This window comes from Cyprinodon variegatus, unplaced genomic scaffold, assembly GCF_000732505.1.
Source record: "Cyprinodon variegatus isolate N-32 unplaced genomic scaffold, C_variegatus-1.0 Scaffold1748, whole genome shotgun sequence".
Lineage (NCBI taxonomy): Eukaryota > Metazoa > Chordata > Actinopteri > Cyprinodontiformes > Cyprinodontidae > Cyprinodon > Cyprinodon variegatus.
This window is the reverse complement of record NW_015152201.1, coordinates 1-8,245: the sequence shown is the minus strand read 5'-3', so window position 1 is coordinate 8,245 and position 8,245 is coordinate 1. Positions and strand designations below refer to the sequence as shown.

The 8,245-nt window shown below is 45.1% G+C and overlaps 1 long non-coding RNA gene across 1 annotated transcript; it reads left to right on the top strand.

The window, feature by feature from the left end:
- The first annotated feature begins 5,842 nt into the window (after positions 1–5,842).
- LOC107104450 lies at positions 5,843–8,220 on the top strand. The gene is made up of 4 exons (XR_001482256.1): positions 5,843–5,967; positions 6,117–6,190; positions 7,127–7,213; positions 7,745–8,220. It is a non-coding gene; the product is annotated as an uncharacterized LOC107104450 (long non-coding RNA).
- The last annotated feature ends 25 nt before the right edge of the window (positions 8,221–8,245 follow it).

Genomic DNA, 8,245 nt, shown 5'->3' with positions numbered 1-8,245 from the left:
CAACCAGGACCAGAGCCAGAAATAGGACCAGGACATGGACCAGAGCCAGGAAAAGGACCAGGGCCAGAACCAGAACCAGGACCATAACCAGAAATTGGACCAGGACCATAACCAGATCCAGAACCAGGACCTGAGCCAGGACAAGGACCAGGACCAAAGCCAGAACCAGGACCAAAACTAAGACCACAACCAGGACCAGAACAAGGACCAGGACCATTACATGGACAAGAACCAGGACCAGAAATAGGAACAGAATCAGGACCATGACCTTAGACTTGGGGAGTTGATTCTCATCCCAGTAGCTTCACACTCGGCTCGGAACCGCCGCAGTTTTTTCTGTAGGTCATGGCAGGAGGGAGCCAGTAGAACCACCTAATCCACAAAGTCAGAGTTATGAGAAAAAGTCAGAATTCTGAAATTAAAATCAAAATTATGACTTCTTCACAGAATTCTGAGAAATTCTGAGGATTTGTAGCCTGACGTAGTCCGACTCAATTCTAGTCAGAATNACCAGTACCAGGAGGAGAACCAGAACAAGAACCAGGGCCAGGAGCAGGACCAGAACCAGGACAAGAGCCAGAACCAGGACCAGAGCCAGTAGCAGGACCAGAGCCAGGACCAGAACCAGGTCCAGAATCAGGACCAGGACCATACCCAGGACGAGACTCAGGACCAGAAACAGTAATAGTACCAGAACCAGTACTAGTATCAGGACCAGAGCCAGGACCAAAACCAGGACCAGAACCAGGACCAGGAGCAGAACCACAAACAGGACCAAAGCCGGGATCAGAACCAGAGCCAGGAGAAGGACCAGGACCAGAAATTGGACCAGAACCAAAACCAGGGCCAGGACGAGAACCAGAACCAGGACCAGAGCAAGGACCAGAACCAGAGCCAGGACAAGGACCAGGGCAAGAACCAGAACCATGAACAGAACCAGTACTGCTAGTACCAGAACCAGTACTAGTACCAGGGCGAGGACCAAGACCAGAATCAGGACCAGAACAAAAAGCCAGAACTAGTACCAGTTCCTGGACCAGAACCGGGACCAGGAGACAGAACCAGGATCAGGACAAGAACCTTTACCATAGAAATAAGATCAGGAAAAGAACCAGGAACGAAACAGGACCAGAAACAGGACCAGAACCAAGACAAGGACCAGGACCAGAAAAAGGACCAGAACCAGGACCAGAACCAGGACCAGAGCCAGGACAAGTACAAGGACCAAGACCAGAGCCAGATCCAGAACCAGGAAAGGAAATAGGACTAGAACCAGGACCAGATTCAGGACAAAGACCAGGACCGGAACCAGGACCAGAACCAGGACAAGATCAGGACCAGAACCAGAACCTGGACCAGGAAAAGAACCAGTACCAGGCCCAGGACGAGAACCAGAACAAGAACCAGAGACAGGAGCAGGACCAGAACAAGGACCAGAACCAGGTCCAGAACCAGTAGCAGGACCAGGACCAGACCCAGGAAGAGAATCAGGACTAGAACCAGAAGCAGTACTAGTACCAGAACCAGTACTAGTACCAGGACCAGAACCGGGACCAGGAAAGAAACAGGGCCAGAACCAGAATCAAGACCAGGATCAGAACCAGGAATAGAACCAGTACTAGTATCAGGACCAGAACCAGGATCAGAATCGGGACCAGAGCCAGGACCAGAACCCGGACCAGAACCAAGATCAAAACCAGTACTAGTACCAGAACCAATAATAGTATCAGGGCCAGGACACAGAACCAGGACCAGAGCCAGTACTAGTACCAGAACCAGCACTGATATCAGGGCCAGGACCAGTAGCAGCACCAGGAACAGGACCAGGGAGAGGACCAGGAAAAGAAACAAGACCAGGACCACTACCAGAACCATAAAAAGGACCAAGACCAGAACCAGAATCAGAACCAGAACCATAAACAGATCTAGGACCAGGACCAAACCCAGGAATAGGACAAGGACCAGGACCACAACCGGGACCACAACCAAAACCAAGACCATAACCAGAAATTGGACCACGGCCAGGAACAGGACCAGAGCCAGAACCAGGAACAAGACCTGAGCCAGGATCAGGACCAGGACAAATTCCAGGAGCAGGACCAGAACAAGAACCATAACCAGTACCAGGACCAGGACGAGAACCAGAACAAAAACTAGAGCCAGGAGCAGGACCAGAACCACGGCCAGAGCCAGAACCAGGACCAGATCCAGTAGCAGGACCAGGACCAGAACCAGGACCAGAACCAGTTCCAGAATCAGCACCAGGACCAGGACGAGAATCAAGACCAGAGCCAGTACTAGTACCAGAACAAGCACTAATATCAGGGCCAGGACCAGAAACAGATCTAGGACCAGGACCAAAACCAGGAATAGGACAAGGACCAGGACTACAACCAAAGCCAAGACCATAACCAGAAATAGGACCAGGACACGAACCAGATCCAGAACCAGGAAATGAACCAGGACAAGGACAAGGACCAGGACCATAGCCAGAACCAGGACCAAAACTAAGACCAGAACAAGGACCAGAGCCAGGACCAGAACCAGGACACGAAATAGGACCAGAAGCAGGACCAGAAGCAGGACCAGGAGACAGAATCAAGACCAGAACCAGAGCCAGGAGCAGGACCAGGGCAAGAAATGTGACCAGAACCAGGAACAGAACCAGTACTAGTGCCAGGGCCAGAACCAAGAACAGGACCAGAACCAGGACCAGGAGACAGAACCAGGACCAGAACGAGGATCAGAATCGGGACCAGAGCCAGGACCAGAACCAGGATCAAAACCAGTACTAGTACCAGAACCAATAATAGTATCAGGGCCAGGACACGAACCAGGACACAGAACCAGTACCAGAGCCAGTACTAGTACCAGAGCCAGCACTAATATCAGGGCCAGGACCAGAACCAGAACCAGGAACAGGAACAGGAACAGGACCAGGGACAGAACCAGGAAAAGAACCAAGTCCTTGACAACTACCAGAACCATAAAAAGGACCAAGACCGGAACCAGAATCAGAACCAGGACCATAAACAGATCTAGGACCAGGACCAAAACCAGGAATAGGACAAGGACCAGGACCACAACCAGGACCACAACCAAAACCATGACCCTAACCAGAAATTGGACCAGGACCAGAACCAGATCCAGAACCAGGACCTGAACCCAGACAAAGACCAGGACCAAAGCCAGAACCAGGACCAAAACTAAGACCAGAACCAGGAACAGAACAAGGACCAGGACCAGAACAAGGACCAGAGCCAAGACCAGAACCAGGACACGAAATAGGACCAGAACCATGAACAGAACCAGTACTAGTATCAGGGCCAGGACCAAGAGCAGAAAAAGGACCAGGAGACAGAATCAGGACCTGGAGACAGAATCAAGACCAGAACCAGAGCCAGGAACAGGACCAGGACAAGAAATGGGACTAGAACCAGGACCAGGAACAGAACCAGTACTAGTGCCAGGGCCAGAACCAAGACCAGGACCAGGAGACAGAACCAGAGAGAGGAGCAGGAGAAGAAACATAACCAGTACCACAACCAAGATCAGGAACAGGACAAGGACCAAAACCAGAACCAGAACAAGGACCAGGACCAGTACCATGACCAGAACAAGGACCAGGACCAGTACCATGACCAGAACCAGAAATAGGACCAGAACCAGTACCAGGAAAGAACCAGAAACAGCACCAAAACCAGAACCAGGACCGGGATCTAGACCAAGACCAAGAACAAGAACAGAACCAGTACTAGTACCAGAACCAGTACTAGTATCAGGGCCAGGACCAGGAGGAGAGCCAGGACCAGAGCCAGGACCAGAACCACAACCAGGACCAGAGCCAGGACCAGAACCAGAGCCAAGACAAGGACCAGGACCAGAACCAGGGCAAGAACCAAAACCATGAACAGAACCAGTACTAGTACCAGGGCATGAACCAAGACCAGGACCAGGAACCAGAGCTAGGAGCGGGACCAGAGCAAGGAGCAGGACCAGAACCAGGACCAAAACCAGAACCAGTACTAGTATCAGGGCCAGGACCAGAACCAGGACCAGGAGACAGAACCAGGACAAGTCCAGTACCATGACAAGAACCAGAAATAAGTTCAGGATCAGGAACAGAACCAGGAAAGAAAAAGGACCAGAACCAGAATCAAGACCAAGACCAGGACCAGAACAAGGAAAGAAACAGGACCAGAACCAGAATCAGGACCAAGACCAGGACCAGGACCAGAACCAGAAACAGGACAAGAACCAGGAACAGAACCAGTACTAGTATCAGGACCAGAACCAGGATCAGATAGGGACCAGAACCTTGATCAGAAGCAGTACTAGTACCAGAACCAGTACTAGTACCAGGGCCAGGACCAGGACCAGAACCAGTACCAGTACCAGTACGAGAACAAATACTAGTATCAGGGCCACGACCCGAACCGGGACACAGAACCAGGACCAGAACCAGTACTAGTACCAGAACCAGCACTAAAACCAGGTCCAGGACCAGAACCAGGAACAGGACCAGGAAGAGAACCAAGACCAGGACCAGTACCAGAATAAAAAAAAGGACCAAGACCAGTACCAGAATCAGAACCAGGACCATAAACAGATCTAGGACCAGGACCAAAACCAGAAATAGGACCAGGACATGGACCAGAACCAGAAAAAGAACCAGAACCAGGACCATAACCAGAAATTGGACCAGGACCATAACCAGATCCAGAACCAGGACCTGAACCAGGACAAGGACCAGGACCAAAGCCAGAACCAGGACCATAACTAAGACCAGAACCAGGACCAGAACAAGGACCAGGACCATTACAAGGACCAGAACCAGGACCAGAAATAGGAACAGAACCAGCACCATGACCTTGGACTTGGGGAGTTGATTCTCATCCCAGCAGCTTCACACTCGGCTCTGAACCGCCCCGTTTTTTTCTGTAGGTCATGGCAGGAGGGAGCCAGTAGAACCACCTAATCCACAAAAAGTCAGAGTTATGAGAAAAAGTCAGAATTCTGAAATTAAAATCAAAATTATGACTTGTTCATAGAATTCTGAGAATTATTCTGAGGATTTTGGGATTAAAGTCAAAATTCTAGCTTAGATCAGAGGTCATCTGAGGCAATTGTTATAAAAAGAAAATATTTTTTTTCCTAAAAGAAGATAATTTTTTCACAAATAAAGAAAGTTGTTTAGTTTTTCTGTGTAAAAAGATCATTTTTACTAAAATAAATTGAAGAAATGTGTTTTGTCCTAAATTCAGATATTTTTAGAAAAATATAAACTTTCTCTTTCTAATTTAACTAGATGGTTTAAAAAAAAAGAATAAAAAGATATTTTTTCTCCTAAATGAATGAATAAAAAAATTGTTTTTCTAAATTAAGGAGATTGTGAGGGACCAAGCCAGCCAATCATGAGGACACAGTGGTAATTGTCAAGAAAACTGGGTTTTATTTCCCCAAAGTAACAATAATCCAAACAAAGATTTCAGGGCCCTTAAAAGAGGTCAAATGAAGAGACTAAGTGCAAAAAATATCAACTTCAAACATATCAAACCTAAAACTATCAGAAGAAACATAAACTGACCTAACATACAGCAAATAAAGGGAACTTAAATACTGGCTGATCAGATCAGACTGACACACTGAGGAAGAGGTAGGGAGAATATCTATACCAATTTAACAAAAATAACTAAACAATTTACGGAGCCCCTCTGATGACATGGTCAAAAAAAATTTTTTATTGTGGCAATAAGTATAACGTGCGCACGAAATACTACTTTGTGGCCACGCAATAAGTATAACGTGCGCACGAAATACTACTTTGTGGCCACGCAATAAGTATAACGTGCGCACGAAATACTAATTGATAATATTAATATCATTCCTGGACCAAATCGAGCGCGTCTTCTCTAGAACCTTCTGTAGCCTACGTACGGAGCCCCGTACCTGCGTGATGTCATTAAGGTCAGTGTCTTTGTTTTATTCAATATCTTGTTATCCCACATTTATGCAGTTATTGATTTAGGCCTATGTTTGATACTTTGTTATAGCGGTTAGCCTATCTGTCGACGTGTTGTGCTAATATGTAGCTGTAAACTCATTTGTGTCTGTAGGAGCTGCAGCCCTGCACACACATCAGGATACTTTTCAAGTAGAGCTGAGGGGTGTATACATACTACTAAGCAAGGTATGTTGAGCATAAAACCAGAGTCTTCTGTGTCACGAAGGTGTCTTTCTTTTAACCTGGTTAGATCTCCATGCTAACTTATGCTGCAGACCTAACCTGGTCCGGACCAGATTCTGTTCACAGTTTCAGCTTGAAATCAGCTTAAAAAGTGCCCTTTTCACTGATCATCTCCTTTGAAAGTAGCATCATGTGTGTCAGACTCTCAGCTGAGGTAATACATAGGCTATATGAACCGCAACGTTTAATGATGCCACCGGACGAAGCCGTGCAGTGATCAGAATCTAGTTTTTATTGATTTGCAGGTTGTTGTTGCTCTGACTGAAATACTGAATGTGTCTGTAGTGTTCTCTGGACATTTGTCCTTCAATTAAATCACAGAATATTAAAAGTTCACTATATTATTGATCAGCCTGCCTGACGTTTACATGCAGATGAAATGTGCTATAATTCCTTTAAACCATTATGTTAACACTTTGATGATGTTTTTATGCTTGGTCCTGATTTGCTGAAGTCCGTTTTATACTGCTGGTATATTACAGCTAATAGAACCTTGATTAGAAAATGGGTCAATCCTTTATTACCACAGATAATATCTGATCACTAAAAATCATTCCATTTAGTCTTTTGCCAAAGATTAAAGTGATTTCATAGGACAGTGTCAGAGCTTGAGCATAACGATTAAAAGAACTGCATCAAGTTTAAAGTTTCAGAGCTCTACAATGTGCAGCTGTCACCACAAATAAGGGAGGCACTGAGAGAGCTCAAATAAATATATTAATTTACACTGTAATAAAGTGACTGTATTTTGCAGTAATGGTTTTGCTTTTTGCAGCATAATAATAATAATATCAGGGACATGGGGCAATATGTGATTTGGAATCATAGAATCTGGAAAATCTACTACTTGTTAATTAATTTTGTTTACCTGTGTTTTAGAGGGCAACTATGGATACTCGGCTGCGAGAATTTTTAATGGAGCGCAAACTTGAAGAAGATGTGATCCAGAAACTTGAAGATGAGAATGTAAGCCACTGCAGCTGCTGCCTTTACTTGCCTGGTGTGTGTGTGTGTGTGTGTGTGTGTGTGTGTGTGTGTGCGTCTGTGTGTGCGTCTGTGTGTGTGTGTGTGTTGTGTATTTTTTTCCAAACAGAATTTTAATAATTACTGAAAGTTTGTGTAGAACATGGTCACACCAGAACAGATAGGCTCAATGCACAAAATCAGGTGCACACTATAAAATGTTATATGTTTTAATTTTTTATGTAATCAAGTACATCAACTGTGTTTACAGAATAATTTAAAGTAATTCTTGGTCATCTTAAGTTGGAAAAATATGTGCACCATTACCAAAAGTAAATTGGTCAAAAGTAGTTATCAAAAGTAGGCTGCATAAAATGAAAACTAATGACGTGAATAACTACACCCTTACACCACCAATATAGCTATATTCTTAACTTCCTTTAGATATCCATTGGCATTCTATGTTATGCATTTGTATGTATTAATTTGTTTTTTTATTGACTAATTTATTTATTTATATTTAATTTTTTTCAGATTGATGAAACTGTCATTCCTTTAATGACAGACAGTGACCTGGCAAAGTACATCCCCAAAGTTGGAGATAGAGTCTCCACTGTGGCCTTCTGCAGACAAGCAACACTGTCACAAAAATCACCATCAAGGAAAGAATCCATACTCTCAAGGCTACGACAAAGACTGTCTGGAGCTGAGGCGATGCCTCCAAAAAAGAGATCATCTAAGTGGGCGGAAAATACAAATGCCAAACGGAAAGTGAGACGAATTGAGGTTGGCTGGATGGATTTTGATGAGGAGAAGGAGAGGTACAAACAGGTGAAGTCTGTCAGTGGTGGAGGCACGAGGCATCTGTCTATTGACAAAGACGAAACAGTGGTAAATATCAAACTTATGGCTGAAAATCTTTTTTTCCCCAATGGCCTTTCAAAAAAAAACAAAAGTCTTTCACACTATTCAACTCATATTGAGAGCTCACAGATACATGTTGATGTGTCTCATACAGTAGAAGAGTTGTATAAT